The following is an 11,244-nucleotide window of genomic DNA, read 5'->3' as shown; positions in this document are numbered from 1 at the left end:
CTCAGCACCTTAATGTGCATAATTATTAATGAAGTCACACAGCATCATTCCCACTGTAAGAACAGTTATTGTCCCTATTACAAATAGGTGAGGTGTGTCTCAGATAATTTTCTGTTCGAAGTTCATCACAAAATCAATTCATTATAAACATGTTGCAGTAAATAAACCTGGAGAAAACAAATATTATCTAATATCTCATAGTAAATGTTACAAATCATTAATGAAACTTAAGTCTCACTCCATTGTTCTGTGATGTCGATCTTCGTGCTTTATGTAGTATAAGGTATATACAGCTGACAATTATCCATGTTCTAAGAAAAACAACAGTATCAAAGAAATAAATCTTGAATTTCTCTATCAGTCTCTAGTAGCCTCGATACTAGACATGTATGAAAGAATCAAATGTAATTCACTTATTTGGCAAGCAGATCAGGAAAAAGACAGACAGACAGGTGATGTGGTCTGTATCCTAATGTTTATAACATCTCCTGTAACTGTTGAAAGAACCAAAGTAATCTCAGAGTATTTTGACATAAAAAAGTATGTGGCCCTTTTATTTCTCATCCCATCTCTTGCCCAAAGTCCATGTGGATGGGGAGAATGAACTCAAGAAGCATCGACGGTTCTGAACTATCTTTTAACACAAGGAAAACTAAAGAGTGAAATGTTTTATTGTCAGCTACTTGAACACTATAGGAGAGTATTAGCCCTGTTATGCTTACACATTTTCTCCATGTCTTTCTGAAGACAAAATAAATTAAAGATAATATAAAAATTAAACCATTATGAAATACAATTTTATTTTTTTTAAGTTTGTTGCAAAGTGTGTAATGACCACAACAGACTGAAAGGGGTAATTAAATTTGTAAAGCCATAAGGCACACATAGCTTCATGAAATTAAATGATGGTAAAGATTTAGGTAAGATTGCTGTTATAAACTCATTGCCTGGCATTTGTGTTGTCAGGTGGAGGTCAGTGCTAAGGTTCTGTTACTGATACTCAGAAAGATACTAACGAAAGTATGCATGCATATGGATTGTATTTGACAAGGAATTTCTGGAACTGCCTAGTCATCTACAGCCTATGTTCTTTTCTGCACAGGTGACTAACAGCTAAATGACATCAACAGTGTCAGCTACGGTCTCGTAAATTTTGAGAAGTTATGCTGGGTAGATGGCGGGGGGTTTTTTTGGTTTTGTTTTTTAGAAAAAAAACAAGCCCTTTTTATTTGTAAGCTAATAAATGCAATAAAATAAAAATTTCTCTTCAGAATTTCATGAAATATTAAAATTAAAAAAAGATTTGTTTCAAAAAGCATTTTTTTCTTTTTAGTGTTAATATTCATGGGTGTCATGTGAATATATATTATGCTAAGCTGCAATTGTCATTACTTCAGAATGAGGAACTTTCTCTAGAATAGAAATAATATTTTAGCCTTCTGTTTGTTCCATGTCACATTTTAAAGGGAAAAAAAAAGACGTTAATGTAAAAAAGTACTAGATTGATATATAGGAATAGAAGTATCACTGCATTTTTACTTTGATTATTTTGTACTCAATTTCATTCATTTTACTCAAATGTTTTCATCTTTTATTCAGTTATAGTGTACATAACAATGAATTAAAACTGAAATTAGATTTTTTTCCACATTAGCATGTGAAAGTATTATTTTTAAAGGTATATGAAATGTTATGATTTAAATTAAAACCATCCATAATGTAAAGCACAGGCTGCTCTTTGACAGAAAAAATCATGTATTAATAAATTTAAGATAAGCCATGCAAAACCAAATTATACATTTCAGACAAATAAAATTAAACATATATTAATGTAATTTAAAAGTACAAGTAAAGAGTATTTTTTTTCTGCATTGTCACAACCTATCTATTAAAAACAAAATACAACTATGCATGCATTTCTCTGCTAACCATTGTCATTATACAATGCAGTCAATATGAATATTCAAAGCTGTCGGGCACAGGTAAATCATTAAAAATATTTTTGCTCTTTGGAAAGGGAATAGGATATTACATATAGAATTTCATATATGTGTATGTATGTATATATATATATGCAGGTACTTGATGTAGTCTTTGGGAAAAAGTGATATGTTCTATGTACATTTTTCGTTTCGTACCTCCATGTGCAACTGCAAGGTCTTTTTATTAATAGATTCTTTTTTCCATTATTTTTTACAAATTTTATAGATAAGCATATGAAAAGACTTTAGTTGAAACAATTAAAATCATTGTTAGGAGTTCATGAATTTGAGGTGCTAAATTTACCTTCTAAGAAGCTAAATGAAAATAAGTCATAATAACTATCCTTTGATTTATGTTTTTGAGTCTGAAAGAGGGATAAGGAGGAAAATAATTTTGTTTTTCACTTTTTTTTTCTTTTTTTTAGTGGAAAGGGAGAATTAAGCAACTAAGACTGCTCATCATTCTGTTGAGATACAGACTCAAGCAACAATGAAGAATACCAGAATAACTAAATTCACATATAATTCCATATATGGATTTGTATAATTCATAATTATGAGAAACATCAGCAGACTAGATATATTCCCAAAAGTGCATGGTAGAAGTTTAGATTCGTCTAGCTCTAAGGAAACTTCCCCTTCCTTTTCTAAAATTATTTAATTGACAACTGTAATTTGTTACCTATTATTGAAGAGTATTCTCACAATATAGGTATTCCATACATCATCTAGATGAGGAAAGAATTAAAAAATAATAATTCTTTTCTGGCTCTAGACCTATATTAATTTTCTCTTCATTTTGTGAATAAGCAGCATAACATTCTTTGTGATTACAGCCTACATTACAAAGTCACTTAAGTTGGATCTTTAAAATTGTTGAAATTATTTATTGATGTTACACCGTACATGCTTTGTTTTATGATACTTACTTGTATGATAACCTTAATAGCATTTGATTAGCATTATATGCTGGGTGATATCAGAAGGGTTAATTTGTCAAACACACAATAAAGGAGAAGCTGAATGGATGTTCCCTGGGACTTATGAAATTGAGGTTTTGCACTGCCTAATTGTCAGGAAAAAAAAAGCAATTAGAGCTAATCTTTGTAAGGGGAGAAAAAATAATTAAAAGATGAGTCAGGACCTATAATATGATGTTACCTCAACTGATCATAGTCCCTTAATCCTGTTCACTCTCTTTGCTGACTGTAGGCCTGTGATCTTACAATAGTTATCATTTGGGACACAGCTGATCCAGATTTCTTCTGTCAGTGCCGCATAGGTGTGAAGAATCCTCTCTTATCTGTGTGGATAGAATTGTTTGTGTGAACAAATTGCTTAGGAGCCTTTCTTCAAGACAATCTTGCCAGCTGACAAGTCATTTAGGTGGAAAGAATGTTTAATCCTGCAAACCTGGAAAATTTGTTGGAAATGTATTTTCTCAGTCAAGTACTCCACTGATGATGTTCTATCTTTTATCTGTCTTCCCAATATCTTTGCTAATATGACAAAGTAGAACAGAAGTGACCGTATTTCTGATCACAGTTCCTCAATTACCTGTCTGGCCTCTGATGGCTTCCTTAATTGCCCTCAGAGCTTCTCTGGCTGTCATCTCTCTTGGTCCTCAAGTGGGTATGACTTCCAGATAGAGGCTTTTAATCTGCACACTTCCAAATTCATTGTTCTTGCCTCAGGAGATCTAAAAGTACCCAGTAGCCAGCCTGCTCTCCTAAGGAAAAACATTATTAATTAATCTGATTCTCATACAACACAGCTTTACAATGATAAGCATCTTCTGTGCCTGTACTGTGCACCAGAGCTCAGCTGTCTTGTGGTCTTCTCTCTGCCATGTGAAATCCTTAGTAGTTCTAAGGTATTTCATATCCTGTCCAGGGTCAGTCAGGGTTGGGTGGAGTGTAATCCTATTGGTTCTTGGATGAACTGTGAAGGCAGGACTTTTGATTTAGGTAACGTGAGCTTTTGCCCCTTTTCTTGGGAGAGGGGAGGGAATACAACATTAAAAAAATGTATAGTTTGACATTATTTCAGTGTTAGATGTTTTCATCTGATTGTCTCCAATTGACTTTGTTTCTGCACGAAAAAAAATCTGTTGTTGCAAGATTCCAATCACTAATATTATTTTAAAATATATAATGTTATAACTTAAAACATTAGTACAGCAGTCTGAATATTACAGGATTTCTTAATGTCTGTCACACCACTCCTCTTAAGTTTTCATTGAGAATTTATCTGAGAACAAAGAGGTCTGAATACAAAAGAATATGATACACGTGATGTAATGTGCTTTTTGGAAAGAGTTTTCCTTCAGTGCAACTCAGAAATAAAAATGTGAATGATATATTTTTAAATAAGGGGAATGACACTCATCTCCTTTAAAAAATGTCTTAAGATCTACTCATAAAAATTATTCTATAAGAGCTAAGTATTATTATTACCTACCTTGTTTGTCAAGGAGGTTCCTAGAAGTGCAAGGAAAGGAAATGTGAAGTCACTGCTATTTATGAAATTATGAAATATCACCTCTTAAGATTAAGAAAGACTATTTCTTCCTTTTCTTACTGTACTCATGAGTAATCCTGTACTTGGATTAATCTCTCTGTCTCCTAGTTTTTAAAACCTTTAAAAACATGGCTACTAAAAGTCTGAGGATTCTAGGTCATGCTCCCCATGGCACATACTTTAAACATTGAATAAGTCATCATCATGTCTGCAGACATTCCTTGGAGAAAAAAACAACAAAATCAGCAAAATATCATAGTCACAACATCTTAGAGCCCATGCCAGAAGTAGCAAGTGCTATAAATAAGTATACTCTGTGAGGCTTGCTCTTCAGTAACATTCAGCATTTCCCAGCTGGAATCTGAGCAGTCTGATCACTCTGTTTTCAGCCTTGTTAATTCTTTTTGCACAGAAGTTGAATTATTTCTAAAACTTCTTTCATGTCCTCACCTATTCCAGTTACCACATTTGCAAGGGAATTAGAAGAAAAGTAAGGTCTGTATACCAGAGTTATATATGTCATGTTTATTACAGTTATACATAAGTAATAAGCATTATTTATATATAAGTAATGCTTATTACTTATATATAACATATATAACTCTTATTAAACACATATATACTTATAAACATATATATAAACTTATAAATAACACTTATTAAAGTGGAGTGTTAAAATTCATTGAGCAAGGACATAATAAAAGAAGGAAATTTGCACCGCTTGGTGAGGGTAATCATACTGTTCTCTCTCCTTCCCCTGTGTTCTGGGAACATGTAATCTTTATTTAGCACGGTTGACTTTATGACCTTGCACAAAAATGAATTTTGTCAAACAAATGGTAAAAAAAGTCTGGCCTGAAAAGCCTACTGTGTGATTGACCTCAGCAAGCAGAGAACAAAACAAACAGCAACTCATGATGATACAGGTGGAAGGCTCTGTTGAAAAAGACATAAAGTAGTTCATTTGGTTTCATGTATCATATTTCTGATACACATCCATAGTCCAGAGGCAAGCGACTTCTCAAAACTGGAGTAGGCCTAGGATTAGATTTAGCAAATGGATTTAGGTAACTTGAGTCTCAGCTCTTCAATGCCTAAAAGTTAGCTGACTAAAGATCCTTTATGAAAAGAATGGGAGGCGTTTTGAATGTGATTTGCAGCACCTGTAAGCTGCTAAAAAAGCCTGTAAAAAACAACAGAGAAAGGGGTATCTCTCTTGTTATGTGCCTCTCTGAAAATGTAGTTGAATCTCAAGCACTGTTATTGACTTAGGCACATAGTTTACTATTTTAGTCTAAAGTAGTGGTTTGCATAATGGCCTAAATAGGTTGTTGTCGCTGCTTTTCATGCCTCTGGCAGTTTGTTGCTTTATGCAACTGCCTACCACATATATGCTCTGAAGCTGATCTCATAACCAGAATGAAAAGTATTCCCAGTCTTTCTCACTGAAGCAGGGTCATAACAAATCCAGGATTGCAAATTTCATGGAGAACAAAGGGGAGCAGAAAATAGCACTACTTACCAAGGCAGAAGGATGTGAATGTTATTTGCTTGATGTAAAATATATGAGGAACAAGTTGTGGCATTAAAAATTCTGACCAGATATAAGGAAAAAAAGTCACAATGATAGCTCTGCAACAGGCTGTCTGGAGAGCTTGTAGAATTGCTGCCCTTGCCAATATTCAAAATGCAACTAGACAATGCCCCGAGCAACCTGATCTAACTTCAAAGTTAGCTTTACTCTGAGAAAGGGGTCGGACTAGATGACTTCCAGGGGTCTCTCCCACCCTAAATTATTCTTTGACTCTGAATAGGCTCTCCAATAGAAGTTTTAAGTTCTGATATACCTGTTCTCTGGATCCTAAATGACTTAGTAGAAAATAGATGCCTGCTCAGCAATGGCAGCAACAGTGAGCATCTAAGGAACCTCTATGTGCTAGGCAGGGTTTTTTTAAGCTGCTATCCAGAACTGAGGAAGCTATATTATGGCTAAATGGCAGCTTAGGTAATATAAAAGTCTAAGTGTCCAGTCTAAGCACTTTTTCAGACTGGTCTTTATTGTCTGCATCCACTAAATAAACCAAAGGAACATGTCTCCATAGAGTGCATGGAGAAATTTTAGCAAAGTTTGCAATAGCCATGCCACTGAACAGGGACCCAACTAGCCAACAGTTAGCCAACTGGGAACAGAGAAGAAAAGACATATATACATACTCCGTCCTCATATATAAACAACTAATTCTGGGATGTTAAAGGGTGGCTATTTCAGTTGAGAGTCATTCTGCTCAGATAAAAGTAAATAAAGGTTTTAAAAAGAGGACTAAACACTCTTTTGAAACATAGCAAAGGAAGATACAGTAGGATAATTTCCAGGGTGTGCAAGATTTGCATCTAATGCCATTTCTGCTTGGAGGATTCAAATTCTTATTTCTTAGAAGATTCCTCTGACCTCTTAGCAATGAATTTATGATTCATTACACCAGGGAGAAAATATGACTGTAGCTTCATGGATACTCTTCATTTGTTGCAAGGACTGCTTCTGCCAGTAGACTCCCAGATGCTGTAGACATGTAACCTGTGAGACCCTCTGATATTGGAAAAAACTTCAGGGAACACAAATTTTAGAGAAGGTAACTGTGGAAAAGCAAATTTTCACCTTAGCTATAGTATTTCACTTAGTACTGTTCCCCATGGGTCTGAAAAAACTGGGGATCACTGATTTATTCATACAAGATATATTAATTAGATAAAAGGAAGAGGACATTCCTGTATTAAGCAAAAAGAAGTTTTAGCATGATTTAGTCCACTATTAGAAAGAAATAGAAAATATGTTAAGAATTATCTTTGCAAAGCAGCAAGATGACATGCATATCTCAGGAGGTTGTTAAATAACATCTGCTAGAAATAAACATTTTGAAATCAGCTAGCCTGGATGTCTTCAGGTCATGTGTCCTAAAATAAGCAGCTTAGGACATCGCTAGCATGCATCTTTATGTGAAGCAACACACAACAAAACACAGGAGAAGCAATAGAGATATCATTTCTAGGGTATTTTAGTTATTACATCCAGCTGAATTTCAAATATGTCTGGGAACTATAGGTCTGATCCAAAGCTTATTGATTTTAATGTGAGATTTTCCATCAGCTTCAATGTTCTCTGTATCACACTGCAGTCACTCAAGAGGCTACTAAAAAAATCTGATAGATTAAAAATCCAGCAGCTGTTTATAAATTTATGCCTGCCAAATCCGTATTCTGATCTGACTGATATCTGGTACAGACCAAAATCCTTTGGGAAGTATATGGAATAAGTAAGAATTGAGAGAACTCGTTTTGAAATCATCTTATCTTAGACCCGCAAGCTATATATATATTTATTTTTCATTCCCTTTTCCTTCTGATTCTAAAACATGTGTGGTTTTAACTCTGGAAGAACATTTACAGCTTTTTAAAAAAGATCAGTGTTAGAATCAGCTTTTGATGTTAGCTAATATTAGTCAGTATTAACTCTTTCTCAGACTTTTCAAAGTCTGCTAATCATCTGGAAAAGTCAGTAAAAGCACTAATAACAATACCATGACAAGCATCAGTCTTCACACAGATATGCTAGTCTTAGCTTTCATCTAGGTATTTACAACCAGGATCATCTTCTATTATTAATATTATACTTCCTCAGCTGCATTCATTAGCTTGAAAGGAAGACCTGAACAATGTATATTAAATTCATATTAAAAAAAAAAATGGTGCTAGAGGATTTGTATATACTACATCTACAGGTTAGTTAGTTCCCTAAGCTCAGCATGCTCCACATTTCTCTGCCAGACCAGGCAAGTTGAGCAGGATGGGAGGTGCCTGTCTTAATAAAGCAAGTGATGGAGTAAAACCATAAGGGATAGGGAATACATTGGCTGTCCCTCCACACCTCTTTTGCGTACACAGTTTGCATATAGGACATATAAAGCCTTAGAGACAAGTAGGTAGCTAGAGGTCTGGCTCTACCGCAGTAAACCTGTCATTCTTGATAAATGCTAGTTAAGATTAATATTGTTTCATCTTGCAAACAGAGGCAGAATTCTGTATAGTGGCATATCTGACTACAATTCACTGTGCTTTCTTTTGTGAAGTAGGAGTATCAAATGAACTAGAGAAAACACCTGTAAAAAGAATTTTTATTATTATTATTGCATAACCCCAGCTGCATGTTTTTATCTCCTTGACATCTTGCAAATACCAGTCTGCAGCTCCAGTGCTAGACACTTTTAGATTTTTCACAAGACTGCAGCAAAGAAAAGCTAATGACTAAGAGTTACTTAGTACAAAATACCTATGGATTGGGAATTTCTCCTTGTTTATCAAGACTGAAAAAAACTGGTTTAACCCTGCAAGCTGAATCACTTACTATGAATGAAAACATCTGATGTTTTGATTACAAACATAATATACATCTTTATGTCAAGTTAATACATATTCACAGCAAAACGTGTGCCTGCAGCCATTTGTTAAGCGTCGCCCAAATCATCAGGGTCTGTAGAGAACCTTTTCCAAAGACATGCTTTGAAATAAAAGTTTAAAATTAAAATATCTCTTTACTTTTCACATTTTCATTCTTTGAAACTTGAAATTCAAGGACACCATTTTATTCCCTAATACTAAATTGCTGTTAACTCACATATTTTGTTCTGCAGATTTGGAAATTAATAGTATAGCATAATTATCTTCTAGTTAAACTATGAAAATGGTAACACTCATGCAAACTAAAATATGCATCAGGAGAAAATTTGGTCAAGCAGAGTATTTCACTTGTAAAGTGAACTCATTTTTCCTTTAGAAAACTGTACTCTGTTCATAACATTTCAGTTTCTAATAATTTAAATGATTTTCCATTCTTCTTTGCAGTTTTCCAGCCTAACCTATCATTTTTCTTAGTTCTTTCCCTGATATACAGACATCTTATATCTCTCCATTCCTCAAAACACTTTACTGCAACAGCCTTTTGATGCGTCTCTTTCTATCAAACACTACTACATCTACTAATGTTGTTTACTATTATATTCAGATATACTGTTATATCCAGACTTGCAGGGTTTTTTGTTTGTTTTTTTTCTTGTTTTTTTAACCTGGTGTGCCTTCACTCCAATCAAGCTGCTTCCAGTGAGTTTCTTCCAGTTAGATTTCTGATCCTCTCCTCTTCATTCCCTTTGAATTTACTTCTGAACTGCTTTTTCTACAGTTTGGCATCCTGTTTTATGTTAGCTTTTAAAAGTATACCTTCAAGTCCAAACTGTGTACATGTTTTCATGAATTGTAGTAGGGGAAAATATATATAAATTCTTTTAACAAGTTTATAGGGTTTTTTTGTTTTTGTTTTTAATAAGCTGTAGCAAGTGTTTTTCAAAGTAGGAACTTAATATTTGAAAGGAGACATTTCTTCAAGTTGGGTCTCCTCAGGAAAATCTTCCTAATTATGAATGGGAAAGTCAAACTTCATCCGTTTCAGCCAATTTTTGTTAGAACATCACAAATAGGTTGACCCATGAGGCCATGCAGACTAGACAGACTCCAATGTAGAAATGAGCAGCACCTTTTGTTAATTTGCTACACAAAATGGAAGCCTTGCACAAAAAATGCCAGCAGGCAATTTGGGTCCTCTGTGGTCTGACAGTATGGGAACTGGATTTCACCGATACCTGAGCTGGACAGAGGCAGGAGGTGAAGTGAGAAGACTGGCAGAGTTGTGGGTCTAGGGGAAATGGAGAACAAAGCACGGGAAGCACACACACCCTGAACAACCAGACCCAGAAAAGAGGACAGTGAGCCAAAAGGAATACTGGTGCTGACTGACTGAAGAGCTGCTAAAATTGAATGAACAAAAAAACATAAAAAATAAGTTTTATCACTCTTTCTGCAGTCAGCTCTATTTTTATGTTAATCTCTCCGTCTCTGCTCACCATATGTGGAGTTGGGAAAATAATTGACAATGATGTATAATTACACTGATTATGTTTATGAATTAAAATAATGAATAATAAGTCCTTTAACAATGAACATTGACTTCAAATATGCACTTGGTACTGTGAGAATTTACAAAATTATGGGGAAAATTCTTGAATTCACATGCTTTAGCTTACATGCTCACAGCTTTTGAGTGTGCCAGGAACTCAGAAGCAGAAGAGAGGTGATGGGGGTCTGACTTTTTGAAGGTCCGCCTATTGCTGTAGCTTTCATCCTTCGGCAGCTTTTGATCTGGTGACAGATCTCTGCAGCAACAGAAATTACCTACCTGGTGAGTTCTAGAATAGCATAATAGAGAATTGTGTACAACCTGTTGAACAGCACAATGAAGAGCAGAGGCTCTCAAAACGGTTCAGGTGGCATACTGGATACTAAATAGAACATAGGCACTCAGTTTAATCCCATGAGAGATTAGGTGATGTGTATCTTGGATGAATCGATGTAGGAATAGTGACTATGTGGGAAAAACAAAAAGGCCAATGTTCAGCTGTTGCTTAAAGTTTTGATATCCAAGGCAAAAATACTGAAGGATTGAAGACAGTATGTAAAAGTGATGATATAATGACTCAAAAAATGGAAAAATGCCTTATTACAACCTTCATTAATTTATTAGATCAAGTTACAATATAAACCTCCACTCAGAGAAGAGAATTCATGGTGCAAAATGGATCTTTAGTGTAGCAAAGAAAGGGATAATGAGATCTAAAAGCTGAGAGCTGTAGCCAGACAA

The sequence above is a fragment of the Apteryx rowi genome, unplaced genomic scaffold, assembly GCF_003343035.1.
Source record: "Apteryx rowi isolate R43461 unplaced genomic scaffold, aptRow1 scaffold_211, whole genome shotgun sequence".
NCBI lineage: Eukaryota > Metazoa > Chordata > Aves > Apterygiformes > Apterygidae > Apteryx > Apteryx rowi.
This window is presented reverse-complemented; position numbering follows the sequence as displayed.